The sequence below is a fragment of the Anomaloglossus baeobatrachus genome, chromosome 2 (assembly GCF_048569485.1).
Source record: "Anomaloglossus baeobatrachus isolate aAnoBae1 chromosome 2, aAnoBae1.hap1, whole genome shotgun sequence".
In the NCBI taxonomy this organism is placed as follows: Eukaryota; Metazoa; Chordata; class Amphibia; order Anura; family Aromobatidae; genus Anomaloglossus; species Anomaloglossus baeobatrachus.
In genome coordinates, this window is record NC_134354.1 from 193,768,729 (window position 1) to 193,792,594 (window position 23,866).

The window sequence follows — 23,866 nt, forward strand, 5'->3', positions numbered from 1 at the left end:
CCTGTTTGCCCGCAGGCGCTGGCCCTTGGGTCTCTAGCCTTAGGCGGTAGCTGTATACCTTCACGGTGCGGACAGTTGCCTTCTAACGGGTCTTTGGCTGTTAGGAAACCCCTGAGGTTCCTGTCACACTCGGATTTGACTGTTGACGGCGACTCCAAGCCTAGTCAGGGTCCGATGGCCCTGCCTGTGTGTGCTGGCTTCACTTCGCTCCCCGGTCGGTACCGGCGGGCCAACGCCCAACCCCGGTCCTACGGTTCCGCGTTGATTGACCACTCCTGCAGACGGCCACCACCGTCTGCCAACCTTGTTGTCAGTGCATGGGCCACAAACCCAGACACCCTCCACTTTACTCCTCTCACTTCAACTTCCTCCACTGTTGTCCAACTTCTCACTGACACTTTTCCCGCCTCCAGGCCTGTGAACTCCTTGGTGGGTGGGGCCAACCGCTTGGCTCCACCCTACCTGGTGTGGACATCAGACCCTGGAGGGAGGCAACAAGGATTTTGTGTTTGGCTAATGTTACTGTCTAGTGGGGGTGGGGGTGTATGTAGGTTACCTGTGACGACCTGGCTAGTCCACAGCGACACATTCCCCCTTGGTGAAATGCAGACCGTCCGTGGGCTGCCCGTCCATCACCGGTTTTATTTTTCAACTGTAAAATATAAATTCACATGTCAACATATCAAACATAAGCATTTTTGTCAGGTCACTTGAATGTTACACATAAAAACATTTTTAATAATGACGGACGGACGGATGTCTTCCGCTCTCCCACCCAAGCAACCTAGCCCTGATGCTGCCCCTAAGAAGTGGGCAGCACCCCTTGACCCCAGTCCAGGTTCAGGCTGCCCGAGCGGGAACGGGTACGGTTACTCGCACCCGGCTGTCACTTCAGGGGACCCCATGTACAGGGGGAACCCTGACCCCCGGAGGATGTGCACCTGTCCTGGTGGTGGCCGGGCCCTAGCCTGCTCTGCTGCGGGCCCTTCCTCCAATCTGCCTCTCCGGAAGTGGCAATGGTATCCATCCCACAATACTATTTACAAGCCCACCAGTTCCTGGGTGGCCTGCCAGTTCTCGGCCATGTCCATGAGCAGTTTCTCATGCGGGTGGTAAAAACACACAGAGTCCCTCCGGGGACAACTTGCCGGCAACGGCCGGGATAATCATGTAGATAATCAGGTGAAGCTTCGGTTTTGATTCATTTTCATTCACTCACATATTTACACAATTGACATACGACACCCCTAGATGGTAGTTTCCCTGTACCTAAGTGGGGGTCGACCTAGGTTGGGGCGTGTGGACCTTCGGGGCCCAATGTCCATAGTTATAGGCGAGGGGACAGAGGAGACAACCTGTTCCTCTTCCCTTATTTCGTGTGGGGCACGCGGAGACCCAAGGGAACTAGGTACAGATGCAGCCCTGGGCACTGGTTCACTGGCGGTTACTTCTGTCTCCTTTTCCTCCATGGATTGTGGGAACATTATTACCGGAATAATCACCGCGCCATTCTGCGTAGGCCAATCCGCTGGGAAGTCACCCATCACCATGTGGATCACCCCTTTTTCTTTCTCCCCGGTTGGCCTGTGGGCCGGAACTTCAGCTGCCACCTTCAATGGAGACGGGCACTTCTTCAGGTGGTCCCTGGAAACTGTGGCCGAAGTCTTCCCCTGGTCACGACTGATCTGGTAGGCCTTCTCATTTGCCCATTCAGTGGGTTGTATGACATACGGGGTTCTCTCCCACTGGTCATCAAGCTTTTCGGTTCTTCTTTTCCGTTTTAGTACTACATCCCCAGGTTTAAAGGGGCCAGCTGGAGCCCGCCTGTTGAAGTACTGTTCTTGCTGTTCCCGCCTCCGGCACAGGTTCCTTTCCATGTACTCTTGGACCTGTCGGTACTGCGCTCTCCGCCGAGTGTCCCAACCAGCAGTCGAAGGAAGGGCCTCTGGAGCTTCCAAGTCCATTTTTAGGTCCACCAGCAACCTGCCCGGCCGGGCTCTCATCAAATATGCTGGTGTACATTTGGTAGAGCTAGAGGGAATGTTATTGTACATGTCGACCAGGTCAGGCAGCTTTTCTGGCCACAGGTTCCGCTCTTCTAACGGTAGCATCTTAAGGAGATCCAGGACCAGATGGTTCATCTTCTCACACATGCCATTAGTCTGGGCATGGTAAGGCGTGGTCCGAATCTTCTTGCAGCCGTATAACTGGCAGAATTCTTGAAACACCTCCGCTTCAAAAGCCAGACCCTGATCGGTAAGCACCCTCTCCGGGTACCCGTGCGGTCGGCAAAAATAGGCCTGGAATGCTCTAGCGGCGGTACGGCCAGTCAGGTCCTTGACTGGGAACACCACCATGAATCTCGAATAGTGGTCTACGATGGTCAGGGCGTAGGTGTACCCACTTCGGCTAGGGGTAAGTTTGACGTGGTCCAGGGCGACCAATTTCAGCGGCTGATGGGTGATGATTGGGCGTAGAGGGGCCTTCTGGCTGGCCTCGTCCCTTCTTCTCAGTGCACAGGGACCACACTCTCGGCACCAGGCCTCCACAGACTCCCGCATCCCACTCCAATAGAACCGCTCTCTCAACAGCATCTCCAGCTTCTTCCACCCGAAGTTCCCGGCACCGTCATGATAAGCCCGTAGAACTGTGGCCACACTAGCCTGAGGAACCACCAGCTGACGAACCTTCTCATGAGTCTTCGGGTTGATCAGTTCCCGATACAGTTTCCCCTGGTCCAGATGCAGCCGGGCTCGTTCCTTCCACAGCCGTTGGGCCTCGGGAGGAGCAGCAGGGTCCATTCTAGCAGAACCTTGTTGAATCATGGTCTTGACCACTTAGACGGCAGGCGCTTGGTCTTGGGCTTCTTGCCATCCCTGACTGGGTAGCGGGTCCAGGTTGGCCTGTTGCTGTTTGACATGCAACTTCTCGACCGGTGGTCGGTGAAATGCGGGCAACTTGATTTCTTCGAGATCATCGCCTTCCGACCCCTCATCCGGTAGCTGGGGCATCCGGGATAGCGCGTCCGCGTTGGTGTTCTTGCGGCCGGCTCGATACTTGATCGTGAAGTCATAATTAGACAGCCTGGCCACCCACCGCTGTTCCAACGCGCCCAGCTTGGCTGTGTCCAGATGGGTTAACGGATTATTGTCCGTATAGGCTGTGAACTTAGCTGCTGCGAGGTAATGGCGGAATCGCTCGGTAATGGCCCACACCAGGGCTAGGAACTCAAGCTTGAAGGAGCTGTAATTCTCAGGGTTCCTTTCCGTGGGCCGGAGTTTTCTGCTGGCGTAGGCGATCACTTTTTCCCTTCCGTTCTGGACCTGGGACAGGACTGCTCCCAAGCCTACATTACTGGCATTTGTGTAGAGGATGAATGGGAGACTGTAGTCGGGGTACGCCAGGATTTCTTCCCCGGTCAAGGCCGTCTTCAGCTGGCGGAAGGACTCTTCATGCTTTTCTTCCCACGCCAACGGGGTTCCAGGGGACCTGCCACCCTTGGTCTGTCCCACAAGGAGGTCTTGCATGAGAGCGGCCATCTTCGTGTATCCCTTAATGAAGCGGAGATAGTAGCCCACCAGGCCCAGGAACTGTCTCACCTCTCTCACCATGGTCGGCCTCGGCCAGTCCTGAATGGCAGTGATCTTTTCAGGATCTGGGGCGACGCCTTCCGCGCCCACCACATGTCCGAGGCACTGCACCCTGGTTTTCAGTAGGTGGCACTTAGAGGGCTTCAATTTCATCCCGTATTTGGCTAGGGACGCGAACACTTCAGCCAGATGTTCCAGGTGGGCCTCGTACGTCTGGGAATACACGATCACATCGTCCAGGTACAGTAGGACCGTTTCGAAATTGAGATGTCCCAGGCAGCACTCCATGAGCCGTTGGAAGGTTCCAGGGGCATTGCACAGCCCGAACGGCATGCTGTTAAACTCGCAAAGTCCCATGGGAGTGGCGAACGCCATCTTCTCACGATCCTCTGGTGCGACCGCTACCTGCCAGTACCCGCTAGTAAGGTCAAGGGTAGAGAAGAAGTTAGCAGTTCTCAGCGCAGCTAGCGACTCTTCGATACGGGGGAGAGGATAGGCATCTTTATGCGTGATCTGGTTGATCTTCCGGTAATCCACACACATTCTCATGATGCCGTCCTTCTTTTTTACCAGCACCAGTGGGGCTGCCCAGGGACTACAACTATCCCGAATGACCACTGCCTCCTTCATGTTCCTCAACATGTCTTTGGCGCATTGATAGTGTGCTGGCGGAATGGGCCTATATCTCTCTTTGATGGGTGTTTGTAGGCCTGTAGGGATATGGTGTTGAACCCCCATAATCCTCCCGAAATCTAATGGGTGCTTGCTGAAATCCTGTTCATATTCTTGCACTACCCTGTATACCCCCTCTTTGTGATGCGTGGGTGTGGTTTCAGTACCTACGTGTAGTTCCTGGCACCACTCCTCTAACTGTTCAGGGGGTGTATGGTTACTAGCAGGGGGTGCTGAGGTAGGAGGGACGGCTTCGTGAATGGTGTGAGGGTCTAGGGTGAGTAACTTGGCGAGGGTAGCGTAACGGGGGAGCCTGACTTCCTCCTCTCCACAATTCAGCACTCTTACAGGCACTCTCCCCTTTTTAATGTCAACCACCCCTCTGGCCGCCATCACCGTGGGCCAGTGTTCAGAAGGCGTGGGTTCCACCATCGCCGGGTAGTCGCGCCCCTGGGGGCCTACTGCCGCCCTGCACCAAATCCTCATCTCACTTCGGGGTGGCACTACCAAGGGGGGCACATCCATCATCCTCACTCCACCAATCTCTCCACCAGTTGAGCTCACTTGCTGCCGATACAGAAAGGCCCGGATCTCACGCTACACAGCCCTCTGTCTGCCTCCTCCTGCCGTGGCGGCCAACTGCTGCAACAGACTCAGCACCTCACTCATACAATACTCCATCACATTGGTCCCTAGGATTACTTTTGGGTTATGGTCACTGGGTTCATTCATCACCACAATCATCCCTTGGTCCTTTAACTCCGCACGCCCCACGGTCAGGGTCACTTGTTTGTATCCCACTTGGGTTAGAGGGAGTCCATTGGCTGCGACCAGGGTCAGGCTATCATCAGAGGGGGCAAGTTCATCAGTACCCCAGTACCGCTGGTACTGTGTATATGGTGTAGTGGTTACCTGTGATCCCGTGTCCAAGAGGGCCATGAGCGGGATGCCATCCACTGCCAGAGGGATGATGGGGCGAGCTCCGACGTACCGGTCTCGCCAATCGGGGGGGCCGTTGGTGTCTACTCCTGAGGATTGGCCCTTGGCCCCAAGGGGTTGCTTGGTTAACGGGCACCGCCTAGAGTAGTGGCCAGGCTTGCTGCACCTGTAACAAATAGGAGGCCCATACCGTGAGTCATTGGTCCTTCCCCGCTGCATCCAGGGGACGTCCTCCGGGCTGTCGGTGAGCTGCATCCCTCCTGGGGTTTTGACTCTCGACGGCAGCTGGAGTGCGGCGAGGATCTTGGCTAGATCTCCATCCATGCGGCAGACCTGGGCAGCTAGCTCCTGCATCATCCTGACGGGCGCTGCAGGGGCCGGTAAAGCCGGGGGAGGAGGTGCCACCGTGATAGTTGCAGTCTCAGCCGGCCATGAAGCCGCCTAAGGAGCGTCTGACATTGGGGCCTGCAGGGCCTTGATCGCCCGCTCTTTCAATACTGCAAAGTCCAGATTGGGGTGTTCTAGGGCCCACAGCCGTAGTTGCTTGCGGTCCTCCGCAGACCCCAGCCCTTGCAGGAATTGTTCCACTAGCATCTTATTACTGTCCGCATCGTTAATAGTGTCCACCCGCTTCAGCGTACGGAGGGCTGTTTGCAGGCGCAGGGCATAGTCTCTTATATTATCCGCAGGCCGCTGTCGACACTGATAGAACTGCATCCGCAATTCCGCTTCCGTGTGGGTTTCAAAAGCGATTTGTAGTTTCTCGAAAATGGTAGTCAACGAGGCCCGGTCCGCGTCGGTCCAGGTCTCCGCCTCCTGCTCAGCCACGCCGGTTAGCTGTCCTAGCACTACCGCTGCCCGTTGCCTATCAGCCAAGGGATATAAATTGAGGACCGGGCTAATCTTTTTCCGGAACACCTGCAAAGCATCAGGCTTCCCATAGTACTGCGGTAGCCAGGTAGCACCGGGCACATAGGGCAGGGAGAACGGCATCACCTGGGTGACCGCGGGGCCCACGGCCTCCCCGCTCTTGCGGCCGGAGCATGGGCTATCCCGTTTCCAACTACGGGTATGGCGGCGGCTGCGACCGCCACTCCTCCAACAGCTCCGTCGGACGCAGACATCTTTTTCCCGTCCCCCTTGGTTCTCTTCAGCACTTCCGCTTGTTGGGGGCGGGGCTTCGCTTTCGCGCCTTCCCTGCTCGGAGAAGATGCTCAAGCTGGAGATTTTCGCGCTAAAGATGGCGGCGCTTCAAAATTTCCAACCGGACGCCACCGGCGGAGATCACAAGGCGCACTTCTACTGGTAAGTAGATGGGTTCAATCCTGTTCGTGATGCCAAGTTTTGTCGCGGGCGGGGAGGACGCCGCCGCTGTGCTCACTAACGCTCGGGTCCGGCGCTGCTGCTCGGTGGCTCAAACGGTGGGCCGGATCCGGGGACTCGAGCGGCGCTCCTCGTCCGTGAGTGAAAAGGGTGGTTGGTTTTGGGGGATTTAGTCCGTGACGCCACCCACGGGTTGTGGTGAAGATGGGCACCACCACTGCTGGTGACGGGGATCCCGGGAGGGATGGTAGGGAGCAGCTGGGATGTTGTTTTCCCCCTCCGTGAGTAGGGGTCGGTGGTCCCGCGGCCCGGTGGTGTGATGGGGAGGCAGGGTTGGTGAGGTGCAGGGACAGCGTGGCGCCGGATGACACGGGTGTACTCACTCAGTAAGAGATGCACAAAGTCCTTGGTAAACCAAACAGCTGGATGGACGGGTTCCGCAGCCGGCTGCAGTGTCTCTCCCCGAACAGGTGATGGCGGCTGTCTTTCCCTGCACCTTTGTGTACTGTTTGACTACGATGGATCCACAATGGTAGTCTGCTCCCCGGTGTATGGATGCCGGAGGAGCCCGTTTGCCTGCAGGCGCTGGCCCTTGGGTCTCTAGCCTTAGGCGGTAGCTGTATACCCTCACGGTGCGGACGGTTGCCTTCTAACGGGTCTTTGGCTGTTAGGAAACCCCTGGGGTTCCTGTCACACTCGGATTTGACTGTTGACGACGACTCCAAGCCTAGTCGGGGTCCGATGGCCCTGCCTGTGTGTGCTGGCTTCCCTTCGCTCCCCGGTCGTTACCGGCGGGCCAACGCCAAACCCCGGTCCTACGGTTCCGCGTTAATTCACCACTCCTGCAGACGGCCACCACCGTCTGCCAACCTTGTTGTCAGTGCCTGGGCCACAAACCCAGACACCCTCCACTTTACTCCTCTCACTTCAACCTCCTCCACTGTTGTCCAACTTCTCACTGACACTTTTCCCGCCTCCAGGCCTGTGAACTCCTCAGTGGGTGGTGCCAACCGCTTGGCTCCGCCCTACCTGGTGTGGACATCAGACCCTGGAGGGAGGCAACAAGGATTTTGTGTTTGGCTAATGTTACTGTCTAGTGGGGGTGGGGGTGTATGTATGTTACCTGTGACGACCTGGCTAGTCCAGGGCGCCACAGTTGCCTCAGGTATTAGGCTTGATTTTGGGTATATTCAGTCCTTAGAAGTGTAATATGTCAATTTTTTGTAGCAGGTCTGCTTTTTGACAATGTACAGTTGCAAAATCAAATATTATGGCAACAGAGAAAAGGATTTACTGCTGTTCTTCTTGGAGGAAAGTTATTTTGTTTATTGCAACAATGTCCAATGCTTGTTGATGATAACAGGCATATCACAATATTGACCAAGCCAATGGTGGCTATTCATAGACAGTTCCAAGTGGAGCCTAAAATGTGCGTTTTTACTCAATGGAAACAAATATGGATCAATCCCAATAGGTCACGCAACTAAGATAACTGAAGAGCAAAACACAATTAGTCTGGCCCTACAGAAACTATCATACCACAATCACCAGTTACCAATCTGTGATGCCTGAAGATGATGAATATTCTTCTGTGATAGCAGAGTGGATACACTGTCTATCCCTGTTTTTATCCGTCTCTGGGATAGTAGATAACAAATGGGCACTGGGTGAGAAAATAGAAGCCTCTGAGAGACCACGTGGTAGTTGGAGAAAAAGATGTAATATTAGAACCACTGGTTGACAAGAATAAAATTATTTCACCACCATTGAACATCAAATTAGGGTTTAATGAAGCAGTTTGTAGAGGCTCTAAACAAAGAGGGAAGATGCTTTGGCTACATCTGCAGAAGATCTCCAGTGCTGCCCATATAGAAACTAAAGGTGGGTATTTTTGTCGGTAATCAAACAAGAGGACTCATAAAAAATCCACACTTGTAAGAGTCACTGAATTATGCTGAGACAGATGCATGGTCTTCTTTCACTATGGTTGTTCAGAATTTTTTGAGTAATTATGAAATAGATAATTACACTGAAGCAGTAGAAAAAATGCTATCTTCTTTCCATCACCTTGACTGTAGAATGAGTATCAAGCTGCATTATCTCCAGAGCTACTTAGATCACCAAGTTTTTCTGGGAAAGGGAAGAGCAGAGTGAACAATTTGACTAAGATTTAAGAACTATAGAAGAAAGATACAAAGGACACTGGGATACCCACATGATGGCGGATTACTGGAGGTCTATTCAAAGTGACTGCCATGACGCAACTCACTGCAGGAAATCTTTAAATCTCGTTTTTTGCGAGGTATCTCGGTAAATGAACAGTGTCTCAATGACAATTTTTCTTGCATGTTTAATTCTTATGTGATGTAAATTATTCATAAATAAAATGAATCTATATATATAAATTTGTTTTAATAACAAAGAAAGTAAAAATAATGTTTAGTAGACATCAGTCCTATGTTCTAGCCGTCGTATGCATATACAGTGCCTTCAAGTAGTATTCAACCCCCTGCAGATTTAGCAGGTTTACACATTCGGAATTAACTTGGCATTGTGACATTTGGACTGTAGATCAGCCTGGATGTGTGAAATGCACTGCAGCAAAAAAGAATGTTATTTCTTTTTTTATTTTTTTTTTTAAATTGTGAAACGTTTATTCAGAGGGTCATTTATTATTCAACCCCTTAAACCACAAGAAATCTGTTTGGTTCCCCTAAAGTATTAAGAAGTATTTCAGGCACAAAGAACAATGAGCTTCACATGTTTGGATTAATTATCTCTTTTTCCAGCCTTTTCTGACTAATTAAGACCCTCCCCAAACTTGTGAACAGCACTCATACTTGGTCAACATGGGAAAGACAAAGGAGCATTCAAAGGCCATCAGAGACAAGATCGTGGAGGGTCACAAGGCTGGCAAGGGGTACAAAACCCTTTCCAAGGAGTTGGGCCTACCTGTCTCCACTGTTGTGAATATCATCCGGAAGTGGAAGGCTTATGGAACTACTGTTAGCCTTCCACGGCCTGGACAGCCTTTGAAAGTTTCCACCCGTGCCGAGGCCAGGCTTGTCCGAAGAGTCAAGGCTAACCCAAGGACAACAAGGAAGGAGCTCCGGGAAGATCTCATGGCAGTGGGGACATTGGTTTCAGTCAATACCATAAGTAACGTACTCCACCGCAATGGTCTCTGTTCCAGACAAGCCCGTAAGGTACCTTTACTTTCAAAGCGTCATGTCAAGGCTCGTCTACAGTTTGCTCATGATCACTTGGAGGACTCTGAGACAGACTGGTTCAAGGTTCTCTGGTCTGATGAGACCAAGATCGAGATCTTTGGTGCCAACCACACACGTGATGTTTGGAGACTGGATGGCACTGCATATGACCCCAAGAATACCATCCCTACAGTCAAGCATGGTGGTGGCAGCATCATGCTGTGGGGCTGTTTCTCAGCCAAGGGGCCTGGCCATCTGGTCCGCATCCATGGGAAGATGGATAGCACGGCCTTCCTGGAGATTTTGGCCAATAACCTCCGCTCCTCCATTAAGGATCTTAAGATGGGTCGTCATTTCATCTTCCAATAAGACAACGACCCAAAGCACACAGCCAAGAAAACCAAGGCCTGGTTCAAGAGGGAAAAAATCAAGGTGTTGCAGTGGCCTAGTCAGTCTCCTGACCTTAACCCAATTGAAAACTTGTGGAAGGAGCTCAAGATTAAAGTCCACATGCGACACCCAAAGAACCTAGATAACTTGGAGAAGATCTGCATGGAGGAGTGGGCCAAGATAACTCCAGAGACCTGTGCCGGCCTGATCAGGTCTTATAAAAGACGATTATTAGCTGTAATTGCAAACAAGGGTTATTCCACAAAATATTAAACCTAGGGGTTGAATAATAATTGACCCACACTTTTATGTTGATAATTTATTAAAATATAACTGAGCAACATAACTTGTTGGTTTGTAAGATTTATGCATCTGTTAATGAATCCTGCTCTTGTTTGAGGTTTGCAGGCTCTAACTTATTTGCATCTTATCAAACCTGCTAAATCTGCAGGGGGTTGAATACTACTTGTAGGCACTGTACATACAGTGCCTACAAGTAGTATTCAACCCCCTGCAGATTTAGCAGGTTTGATAAGATGCAAATAAAGACCCCGTCACACTAAGCAACATCGCTAGCAACATCGCTGCTAACGAACAACTTTTGTGACGTTGCTAGCGATGTTGCTGTGTGTGACATCCAGCAACAACCTGGCCCCTGCTGTGAGGTCGTTGGTTGTTGCTGAATGTCCTGGGCCATTTTTTAGTTGTTGCTGTCCTGCTGTGAAGCACAGATCGCTGTGTGTGACAGCGAGACAGCAACAACTAAATGTGCAGGCAGCAGGAGCCGGCTTCTGCGGAGGCTGGTAACCAATGTAAACATCGGGTAACCAAGAAGCCCTGTCCTTGGTTACCCGATATTTACCTTTGTTACCAGTCTCCGCCGCTCTCACTGTCAGTGCCGGCTCCTGCTCTGTGCACATGTAGCTGCAGGACACATCGGGTTAATTAACCCGATGTGTGCTGTAGCTAGGAGAGCAAGGAGCCAGCGCTAAGCCTTGTGCGCTGCTCCCTGCTCTGTGCACATGTAGCTGCAGGACACATCGGGTTAATTAACCCGATGTGTGCTGTAGCTAGGAGAGCAAGGAGCCAGCGCTAAGCATTGTGCGCTGCTCCCTGCTCTGTGCACATGTAGCTGCAGGACACATCGGGTTAATTAACCCGATGTGTGCTGTAGCTAGGAGAGCAAGGAGCCAGCGCTAAGCATTGTGCGCTGCTCCCTGCTCTGTGCACATTTAGCTGCAGCACACATCGGGTAATTAACCCGATGTGTGCTGTAACTAGGAGAGCAGGGAGCCAGCGCTCAGTGTGCGCTGCTCCCTGCTCTCTGCACGTGTAGCTCCGTGCACTGGTAACCAAGGTAAATATCGGGTTGGTTACCCGATATTTACCTTAGTTACCAAGCGCAGCATCTTCCACGCGGCGCTGGGGGCTGGTCACTGGTTGCTGGTGAGCTCACCAGCAACTCGTGTAGCGACGCTCCAGCGATCCCTGCCAGGTCAGGTTGCTGGTGGGATCGCTGGAGCGTCGCAGTGTGACATCTCACCAGCAACCTCCTAGCAACTTACCAGCGATCCCTATCGTTGTTGGGATCGCTGGTAAGTTGCTTAGTGTGACTGGACCTTAAGTTAGAGCCTGCAAACCTCAAACAAGAGCAGGATTTATTAACAGATGCATAAATCTTACAAACCAACAAGTTATGGTGCTCAGTTAAATTTTAATAAATTATCAACATAAAAGTGTGGGTCAATTATTATTCAACCCCTAGGTTTAATATTTTGTGGAATAACCCTTGTTTGCAATTACAGCTAATAATCGTCTTTTATAAGACCTGATCAGGCCGGCACAGGTCTCTGGAGTTATCTTGGCCCACTCCTCCATGCAGATCTTCTCCAAGTTATCTAGGTTCTTCGGGTGTCTCATGTGGACTTTAATCTTGAGCTCCTTCCACAAGTTTTCAATTGGGTTAAGGTCAGGAGACTGACTAGGCCACTGCAACACCTTGATTTTTTCCCTTTTGAACCAGGCCTCGGTTTTCTTGGCTGTGTGCTTTGGGTCGTTGTCTTGTTGGAAGATGAAATGACGACCCATCTTAAGATCCTTGATGGAGGAGCGGAGGTTCTTGGCCAAAATCTCCAGGTAGGCCGTGCTATCCATCTTCCCATGGATGCGGACCAGATGGCCAGGTCCCTTGGCTGAGAAACAGCCCCACAGCATGATGCTGCCACCACCATGCTTGACTGTAGGGATGGTATTCTTGGGGTCGTATGCAGTGCCATCCAGTCTCCAAACGTCACGTGTGTGGTTGGCACCAAAGATCTCGATCTTGGTCTCATCAGACCAGAGAACCTTGAATCAGTCTGTCTCAGAGTCCTCCAAGTGATCATGAGCAAACTGTAGATGAGCCTTGACATGACGCTTTGAAAGTAAAGGTACCTTACGGGCTCGTCTGGATCGGAGACCATTGCGGTGGAGTACGTTACTTATGCTATTGACTGAAACCAATGTCCCCACTGCTATGAGATCTTCCCGGAGCTCCTTCCTTGTTGTCCTTGGGTTAGCCTTGACTCTTCGGACAAGCCTGGCCTCGCACGGGAGGAAACTTTCAAAGGCTGTCCAGGCTGTGGAAGGCTAACAGTAGTTCCATAAGCCTTCCACTTCTGGATGATGCTCCCAACAGTAGAGACAGGTAGGCCCAACTCCTTGGAAAGGGTTTTGTACCCCTTGCCAGCCTTGTGACCCTCCACGATCTTGTCTCTGATGGCCTTGGAATGCTCCTTTGTCTTTCCCATGTTGACCAAGTATGAGTGCTGTTCACAAGTTTGGGGAGGGTCTTAATTAGTCAGAAAAGGCTGGAAAAAGAGATAATTAATCCAAACATGTGAAGCTCATTGTTCTTTGTGCCTGAAATACTTCTTAATACTTTAGGGGAACCAAACAGAATTCTGGTGGTTTGAGGGGTTGAATAATAAATGACCCTCTGAATAAACTTTTCTCAATTTAAAAAAAAAAAAAAAGAAATAACATTATTTTTTGCTGCAGTGCATTTCACACTTCCAGGCTGATCTACAGTCCAAATGTCACAATGCCAAGTTAATTCCGAATGTGTAAACCTGCTAAATCTGCAGGGGGTTGAATACTACTTGTAGGCACTGTAGGCTATATCACATCTCATTAACGAGAGCTGATGGAAGAAAAATAAGGACAGATTTAGAATCAGCAACAATAACTGATGTAGACACAGGTTAAATATCTCAAGCACCAATTTTCTTGTTCCCCAGTGTAATGCATCTATAGATAAGCAGATTGTTTAAAGTTAGAATTTGCCGACTTTGCCAAATTTTCAAAAAACATTTAAATGACAATACTGAAAAGTCTCTAACTGACCAAAAAATACATGTATAAAATGTTTACATGCTTGTACACTTTGAGTATTCCTAGGAATGTATTGAACATGTTTTGAGATCTTTAAAGCGGTTGTCCGGTCTAAATTGATAAGTCTGCAGTCTATGTAATTGCAAATGTATCAATCTTCCCAGCACACTCGCTGTGCGCTGCAAGGATTTGTACATTTCTGAGCTGGGAACGGTGGTTACGTGATTGCAATTATGCGATATGCATGTTCCCAGCCAGAACCTGACCAGCATTTCCCTATATCACTTAAATCTTTAGCTCATTCAAACCTTTTTGTATCCCTATGTGTAATGAGCCGTGTGCTCTGATCTACAATCCCTGCAATGGAAAAGCCTAAAATGGCGGTGTTTGGCCAGTCCTCATCTCGCCAGGCTTTCTTTTTTTGGGGGGGGAGGGGCCTTTGCTGACCATTCCATTCAATTCCAGCATTCACCTATAGAGATGTAGGCTTGTGACTATGTCTTGTGGGTATGTGTGCAGTGCTCAGTGTTTTATCCTTGTACCTATCATGCATCTGACATATTGTATTCCTCCTGCAGAAGGTCATGTGCTCATGTAGTGACCCTCAGTATAACAAGGTAATAGTAAATCAAGACACTCCTTGGTGGTTGTCAGTAAAAATACTATTTCTTAATAAAAAACCATAAACGAAATCTATTATGTTTAGCTCAGTATAGATTATTGTACACAATGTTATTGTATTGGTTGAGCACTTAGGTGGATTGCACAGGAATAATGAGTGTGGTGGACAATACATTATATAGCAAAGAAGCCCCGGGTGCAGCACTTTTCATCAGTTTGGCTAAACCCCTCAATATCAAAAGCAGAATCCCTTTCCAGTTTCTATTTTCCATTTTGTTACATTTGTGGACATGTTATATGGCCATGTCTACGCAAGAAATACAACATTTGGTTATAGTGGAGCTATCAAATAAAACCATCATTATGTGTTAGTCCAACAAATATTGAATATACGAAAACTCTCTCCATAAAGCCAAAAAGCTATGAGGCCCCATGAATTTGGGCTGAAACGGAAACTGCATATAAGAGAGGGAAAATGAGCTATTTCGTCATTTTAATAACCTAGAGCAACGCTAATAATTTTATTTTTCTTATCACTTAGATATGGATATGAAGCTGATACCAAAGTGCTTGTGGATTATGGCTGAATTTACAGTGCTGTTTTCTTTTCCTTTCTAAAATCTATGCTTGGGAACACCTACATTATAAGTACTTCCAATTCCATTTAGCCTATTTTTACATTTACATAGTTACATAGGTTGAAAAAAGACCTAGGTCCATCTAGTTCAACCTTCCTCCATCAAATATATATTTTGTCATTAACTCATTTATAACCAACAATGTTTTGTGTACTGAGGAAATCATCCAGCCCTTTTTTAAAAGCTGTTATAGTATCTGCCATTACTACCTCTTGTGGTAGGGCATTCCACAGTCTGACTGCTCTAACTGTAAAGAACCCTTTCCTATCTAGCTGCCGGAATCACTTTTCTTCCACTCGCAGCGAATGCCTCCTGGTCCTTAGTTTTGTCTTTCGAAGGAATAAGTCATGTGCCAGTCCTTTATATTGAGGAGACGTCTTTTTTCTAAGCTAAACATATCTAACTTTTCCAACCTGTCATCATATGGGAGGCCTCCATTCCTTGTAGTAGTCTAGTTGCCACCTTTGAACTGACTCTAACTTCTGAATGTCCTTTTGAAAATGTGATGCCCAAAATTGGATCCCATTTTCCAGATGTGGCCTTACAAGTGACTTATAGAGGGGGGACAATACGTTTGGATCACGGGATCTAATCTCTCTTTTTATACAGTTTTTGCTTGGTTTTATTTTGTTCTGTGGCTTCTGTTCATACCACTTATAATGAAGTTTATTGGGTTCCACCAATATGTCCAAGGTTTTGTAAGAATTTACAGTGGAAGATTATTCTAAGATGGAGTCATGCATTCAAATAGAACATGTGCAGTAAGCACGAAAGTACACATTTAATAATTCTTACAAATTAATCACTTGTTAATACAGAAAAAGGACAGAAAAGCTTTTACGTTAAAAGACAGTGACATTGTGTGTCACAAGTATCTCCCATCATTAGAAGACTTGTGACAGGATTGGGACTGGAGTCTCACATTGCCTTGTGAGACTCTGGATTTTAAATTTGATTTGCTTTCTTTTGGTGCACCAGGGGTTAATGTAATTTTCCTTGCTAGCAGCTCCTGGTTAGTTCTCCTCAGGTGCAGTCGGTTTATGACAACACCCATCTCCTTTAAATAGCCACAGTATCCATCACCTGATACTGGTAATAGAATTCATTCTGTTTCTGATCACCTTAGATGGAGGAAGTACTCTAGGAGCTGCTGGAGCTATTGCGGTCGTACTCTTTGGAACCGTGTCATCTACAGCTGTGTTGTCTTTGCTGCAGCCATGAAGTTTGTTGGTATATTCTTTTGTGTATGTCTCTGTCTGTCCTCTTTCCCGTGTGTCGTTACTGTAGTGGTAACATCTAGTGTACTCACCGGCCTTGTCACTATACAAGGTGAGTGTTGAGACAGTAAGGGACTAGGCATGTGATGGCGACAAGGGGAAGGATTGATATAGGGATGTTAGGGGAGCGTAGGGACCAAACACAGGTTAGTGTTAGGAACATCTCCACGCTCCCTACCGTCCAGGTCCTTTTCTAAACCATTACCATTAAAATCCGTGTATTTTCACTGTTCACCAGACAGTCGTTGGGCTGTGCACATCTGTCATGCTGTGTTTCGGACACTCCCCAGTCCGAGCGTGACGTGTTTGTACAAAGTGAAGTTCTGCAGGTTTGACTTTAGCATCAAGTGCAAGATTTACAGCAGAAATAAAAAGTTTAAACACCCCTGTTAAAATTGCAGTATAAAATTAAGTGTGGAAACAAATATATCAAAGACTAGTTCCAGAACTTTAATGTCACTTATAATTTGTACAAGTCAATTGAAAAATAAGCTGAAATCTTTTTGAGTGGAAAAAGACAAATAACTAAAATAATGTTGCATAAATATGCAAACCCTATAAATCAAGACTCTGGTCCAATGTCAAGTATGCTGGTAAAAAAAGCCTGACCCATTGACCAAGTTACAGTAATCCACGGACCTGCCAAATAGCAGAGTGGTGCACAGTAGTATCTGCAGCAGCCAACAGCTAAGGCTGCTTTCACACATCAGTTTTTTGGCATCAGGCACAATCCGGCTCAAAAACCTATGCAACGGATGCGGCGAAAAAAACGAATCCGTTGCATACGTTTTTCCATGCGGCCTGTCCGTTTTTTGACGGATGCGGCTTGATACTGAGCATGCGCAGTTCAAAAAACCACATCCGGCGACCGGATGCGGTTGGTTTTTGCTGCAGGATGCCGCATCCAGCGTCCATAGGCTTGCATTGTAAATCGCGCCGCATCGCGTGATACGTTTTTTTTTTTGCCGCACGAAAAAACGTGCCAGGCAACCTTCCATCCGGCCGCCGCATGGGCTAAATATGCCGCATCCGGCAAAAAACGGACGCAACGCAAGGCCATGCGGCACAATACGGTGCTAATGCAAGTCTATGCGGAAAAACACAACCGGCGGCAAAAAAAAAACCGGTTGCATTTTTTCTGCAAAGCGCTGTTTCATCCGGCCGCCGGACAAGTAAATTTTGCCGGATGAAACGCAAGGCAATCCGGCACAATCCGGCGCTAATGAAAGTCTATGGGGGAAAAACGGATCCGGCGGCAATAGACGCCGGGTCCGTTTTTTCATTTTTTTACCAGATTGTGCCTGATGGCAAAAAACTGATGTGTGAAAGCAGCCTAAGTAGGGCCATACTGGGGGGCCAAGGAGCCACATGTAGGTCTTAAAAAAATATAGTATTCTTGCAGATCTGCCATATTGCCTTTGGATGTGCAATATTATTTTACCTGCTAAGATATATGCATTGTGATTCATACAATATTTTATTCCTATGACATTAATTAGCCAAAGAAAATTGCATTTGCTCAGACATCTATTTAGAATGGGCAACTGCTAAGCACTTAGGAGTAGTGTGATCCAGAGGTCTGGCACCATATTCACTGACGTCTTTTGCAATGGCAGCGTTCCCTGACTTATAAAGTGGAATACTTTACTGATATTTTGTTACTCCCGGGCTATTTTTATGCTTACTCAGATCTTGGTTTATATCTACTGTATATTAAATTACATCTTATACAATGCCTTGAAAAAGTGTTCTTACCCCATGAACTTTTCCATTTTTTTTCACATTACATTCTAAAACTTAAATATATTTTATTGGGAATGTATGTGATATACCAACACTAACTAACAAGTATTTGTGAAGTGCAGAGAAAATAATAATGCTTTTCTAAATATTTTCAAAATATAAATATGAAAATTGTGATTTGCATTTCTTTATAGCTCTGCTGAGTCAATACTTTGTAGCGCCACCTTTTGCTGTAGTTACTGCTGCAAGTCGTTTGGTTTATGTCTCTATCAGCTTTGCACAAATAGAGGCTTAAATTGTTGCCTATTATTTTTAGCAAAATAGGTCTAGCTCAGTGGGAATAATGGAGGTGTCTGTAAACAGCAATTTTTCAAGTATTACCACAGATTCTCAATGGGATTTAGGTCTGAGACTTTGGGCCATTCTAAAACATGAATATGCTTTGCTCTAAACCATCCATTGTTGCTCTGGCAGATGTTTCGGGTCATAGTCCTACTGGAAGGTGATTCTGCGCCCCAGTCTCAAGTCTTTTCCAGCCTCTAACAGGTTTTTCTACAGGATTGTCCTATACTTAGCTCCATCCATCTTACCATCAACTGACTAGCTTCCCATTCCCTGCTGAAGAAAAGCATCCCCACAGTATGATGCTGTCACCACCATGTTTGACGGTGGGGATGTTGTTTTCAGGGAATTGTGGAGTGCTACTTTTCCGCCAAATATAGCATTTTGAATTTAGCCCCAAAAGTTTTAATTTGGTATCATTTGAGCAGGGCACCTTCTGCCATGTGCTAGCTGTGCTTCCTACATGGCTTTTTGCAAACTACAAATAGGACTTCTTATATCTTGCTTTCACTGCTTTAAAAAATTTCTTTCTTATTGAAACTCTTCCAAAAATGCCAGATTTGTTGAGTATATGATGACTTAGGGCTTGCTCACATGAGCGTATAAATCGAACAAGTGCAATCCAATAAAAGAAGGCATTGCAATGGGACCAATGATATTCAATGAGGCAGTGCAGATTTGCTTTTTTTCTCAGCTGTACTCAGTATAAGGAAAAAAAAATCAGTTTGACAAATTGGTACACTATGAAAAAAAAATTAGATGCCATACAGACCATCAATATGGCATCCAATTTTTACAGATATATTAAAATTCTGTAAGATGGAAAACTATAAATGATCTTGTATAAGATTAATATCTGCTAAGTGAAAAAAACAGATTACACATGGACAAAACAAGAGTGACAAGTGAGAAAAAATTGTCCAATTTTTCTGGAGTATAATATGAAAGAGTGCAAAGATAGAAAATCTCACATTGCACTCTGACCAATGTTATTCAATCAGGCAGCGCAGATCTGTGATCTTTTTCTCATGCCGTATCGGCATGAGAAAAAAATCGCGGCACACTGCTTTTGCAGCATTTCTCATACCACGCTCACCCATACAAGTCTGAGTGTGTGTGTGTGTGTGAAACATCGGACTGCATTCAAAAGTCATTCAAGTGCAGTGCGATATATGTGGGCACAGGCAGCAGACAAGATTAAGAGATTAATTTCTCCATCTTCTCACCTGTGATCCAAATCTCGTGTTCGAGAAAATCGTCACACAGTAGATTACCCTCGGATCACGCTCGCAGCAGAGCCTGAGCGGAGTATCATTAGTATATCACATTGAAAGCTCTCACATGGGATACTATATGCTAGTGTGACCCCGAACTTAGGCTGCATTCACACAAGCGTATAAAAAATCGGTCCCATTCTCATCCAGAAAAGTGGGACAAAGTTAATTTTTTTTCTCACTTGTCATCCGTGTACTGTATCTGTTTTTACTCAGCAGCTATTAATCATTTAAAGAACCATTTACAGTTTCCAATCTTGCAAAATTGTAAAGTATCCAAAAAAATCGCATGGAATTCTGATGGTCCATACGGCATCCGATTTTCTCGTACTGTATCAATATCAGGGTCACATTTTTTCTCAAACTAAAAACTGAACTGTCACAGAAGCAGAGCCCACTCCACAGATGGAAGAAGCCAGCTGCTATTAACCTCTTAAATGGAATCTGTCGGCAGGATTTTTCTATGTAATCTGAAGACAGCATGTTGCAGGGGTTAACACAGGAATGTCAGCGATGTGTCTGTTATCAAGCTGTGTTGTTGTTTACCTGCATTGTTTGTTTTAGATTCAGCAGATTATCATTGCCAGACTAGGTGAGCTAGAGTTCAGCTAGCCTGACATGCCCTACTGCTGTACTTGTCTACAGGTTTTGTATAAAGAGAGCCTGGTATGGATGGGGCAGCTCTCTGAACTCTGCTACATGCAAAATCAAAAATTCTGTGTCAGAAAGGCTGCACCCAAGAAACTAAGTGATACATTGTTGGATTAAGGGTTTCTTTGCTTACATCATACTGATTTCAGATGAGACAGCAAAAGCCTGCTGACAGATTCCCTTTAAACACCGCTAGCTAGCAATTGCTGATAGTGGAAAATGAGATAATGGCTGACATCTATCAGTGTTGCACCCTGAGATCATGTTCCTGGCATGATCCCAGAGGTTAACCTTAGCTGTGTGACCCGGTTGTCATGACGACCTTGGGTCTTAATGGTAACGATCAGGCCTTCGCAATGACATCGCGGGGCGCCAATCGGAGGGGAGAGGGTGCGCGTGAAATTAATTAACCTGATCTGTACAAACTGTACTGGGTAAGTCATGGATCATGTCAAGTTAATCCCTGCCGGCTGCTGCGGGCAACCGGCAGTGATCTCTGCACACGTCAGCTGATTTGTACAGCTGACATGGGCGGCTATCAGGCACTGGTGGACTCGCTATCCACTCGTGCCTGTTAACCTCTTACAGCACATGGAAATGTCACAGCACGTTGTACATGCCGGCCGCAGTAAACATTCACTTACCCGGCGCCATCGGAAGTCACGTGATGTGATCACATGGATCCGATGGTTGTCATGGTAGCACAGTGTTATGTGATGACTCCTGTAGCTATCATGAGTCAGTTCCTCTCACAGCCGGCAGAGGGCCATGTGTGAGAGGAGAGCAGCTTTTCTGCAGATCTGAGCAATGTAAAGACTATTTGACTAAGAAGGAGAGTGATTGGGTGCTACGCCAGATGACCTGGCCTCCACAGTCACCAGACCTGAACCCATTTGAGATGGTTTGGGGGTAGCTGGCCCGCAGAGTGAAGGCAAAAGGGCCAACAAGTGCTAAGCATTTCTGGGAACTCCTTCAAGACTGTTGGAAAACCATTTCCGGTGACTACCTCTCGAAGATCATCAAGAGAATGCCAAGAGTGTGCAAAGCAGTAATCAAAGCAAAAGGTGGCTACTTTGAAGAACCTAGAGTATAAGATATATTTTCAGTTGTTTCACTCTTTTTTGTTAAGTATTTCATTCCACATGTGATAATTCATAGTTTTGATGCCTTCAATGTGAATCTACAATTTTCAGAGTCATGAAAATAAAGAAAACTCTTTGAATGAGGTGTGTCCAAGCTTTTGGTCTATGCTGTGTGTGTATGTATGTATATATATATATATATATATATATATACATACACATACATACATATTTGTATCAATAGTGAGGACTTCATGTACTCTTTATGCAGACTCTAGCTAATTACTCATTGGGGGTCCTGTCTATGTCAAGATATCCGGTGTGTTGTCGTTGGAGGCGGAGCAGTCATCTTTTTTATAAGATGATTACAAACTACCAAACCTTGTAATCCGGGTGGGGTATGAGCGTCCCAAAAGGCATTAAATGAATAGAAAAATAAATAAGGGGGGAATATGTGCCAGGACAAAATTAACCATAACTATTCATTAAAATATATATAGAAGGAAATATCAATAATTTGTTTTCCAAAATTCAAATAGTGCCCCTTCCATTCTGAGGCCGGCCGTTCACCCAAACAGAGGTTTCTGACCACATATGGGGTATCAGCACGCTGAGAAGAAACTGAGTGAGAAATTGTGGGGTCCATGTTCTCATGCTATCCCTTGTAAAAGCAAAAATATTGGTCCTAAAGCAACATTTTAGAGGGAAAATTCCAATTTTGTTTTTGTTCATTCCACTTTGCATTAATTCCTGTTTAGCACTGGAAGAGTTACAACATTTGTTCACAGCAGTTTAAGTATGTGAGGGGTGCAGTTACCAATATATAGGCCCCTCAAAGTACATTTAAATCTGAATTAGTCCCTAAAGAAACAGGTTTTGTAAATTTCTTAAGAAATTGCTGCTCAACTTTTAACCCTTCTAACTTCCTAACAAAATAAAATTGTTTGAAAGAAGATGCAGATGTAAAGTAGATTTATGGGAAATGTTATTTATTGATTATTTTGTACATGATTAACTGGTTTAAGGATATTAAAATTGAAAATTGCGACATTTTCAAAATTTTTGTCAAAATTCCAATATTTTCACAAATTAACATAAAAAATGTAGAATTAAATTTACCACTATCAAAGTATGGTGTGTCACAAACAGTCTCAGAATCACTGTGATTTGTTAAAGAATTCCAGTTATTACCACATACAAGTGACACTGGTCAGATTTCCAAAATTGGGCCTGGTCATTAAGGTCAAAATTGGCTAGGTTAGTAAGGAGTTAAAATAGAAAATATCAACTGCACTGTTTCTCCTCTCACAGCCATAGAGCTGAATGTAAGGCTTGCAGTCCTCACTAGGGGGAGCTTGCTGTCAATACATTAAGGGCCGTTTCACACTTGCGTTGTTTTGACGGAAACAGGTTCCGTCACACATGCAGTACAGTTCATTTATTTACAGTGGAAGTGCGACATCATGTGGTCACATGCGGGTACTGCATGAAACACACAACCCGCATGGTGTCGCGCTTCAACTGTAAATAAATGAACTGTACTGCATATGTGACGGATTCCGTTTAAGTCAAAACAGCGCAAGTGTGAAACGGGCCTAAGTTATACAAGATGAATACATGATCACAGTATAACATTACAATGAGTACAAATTAAGTCAATTATTGTACTAAACTAATCATTGGTGAAGCCAGAGAAAGGACTGCACAACATCTATAAAAAGTGCCTTCCTGCTGTGATTAACCAAAGACTTCAGTTTCTGGTGCCTCAGTTTATGAAGCACTGAGTTATAGCACCAGAACTCCCCCTGGCTGTGTACAGGGAAATAGTGGAGAGGGAGAGCTCAGAAGAAGAGAAAGATAAAGAAAACATAGGAAATGATAGTTACAGCCTACTGTGCTCTGATTACATCACTGCTGGAGGTATTGGAATAACTTTTAAGCTGAGTCTGACTGGGAGTTTGGGTCATGAGCACTACTTCAGTTTGAAGCCGGGACGCGTACACCCGGCTTCAAAGTGCGCATGGCCCAAACTCCAGGCCGAAACCCAGCGTTGGGTGGCGAAGGCGTGGGAGAGGTGAGTGAGATCATCGTGTGACGATGCTGCATATTCATTAGCATGATAGTACGCCCACAGGTGCATACTAACATGCTAATGAGGGGCGCTGGCCGGGGAACTAACGCCCAGGGGACTAGTGCCCTTGCTCATTAGCATACGATATAAGATCTTTAGAAACACTTTTCTAAAGATCACTTTATCTATGCTAGTGTATACAGGGACAGTTAGGCAGGGATTAGCAATATGCACCCGGAACTGCTCGTGGTTCTGGGTGCGTATTACACCTGACACCCTTTAAGACAATGTGTCCATCGGGCCTCAATGATAATATAAGCTTTCCATCTTTCCTTTGAAAAAGTGACAGCAATTTGATATTTTTTCATATAACATCTGTCTGTTTGGTTTTAAGTATTGTTTGGTTTTATTCACTAATTCATGTTTTTGCTATGTTATAGATTAGGACATGGAGGGTTCTGTCTTCTTGGGTGAAATGTTTCCATCTGGAAATCACCGAAATACACCGTATGTCCTTTTGTATATATCTGGTTACCCCAAATTTATATTGGATGAGTTCTGTTGATTCTGCGAAACTTTGAAGATATGGGGATATATTTGATGATATATAATCTTGGTTGGGTGGGGACCCAAATATGTATTTGGATGTGTCTATATGTGCATATATGGTTT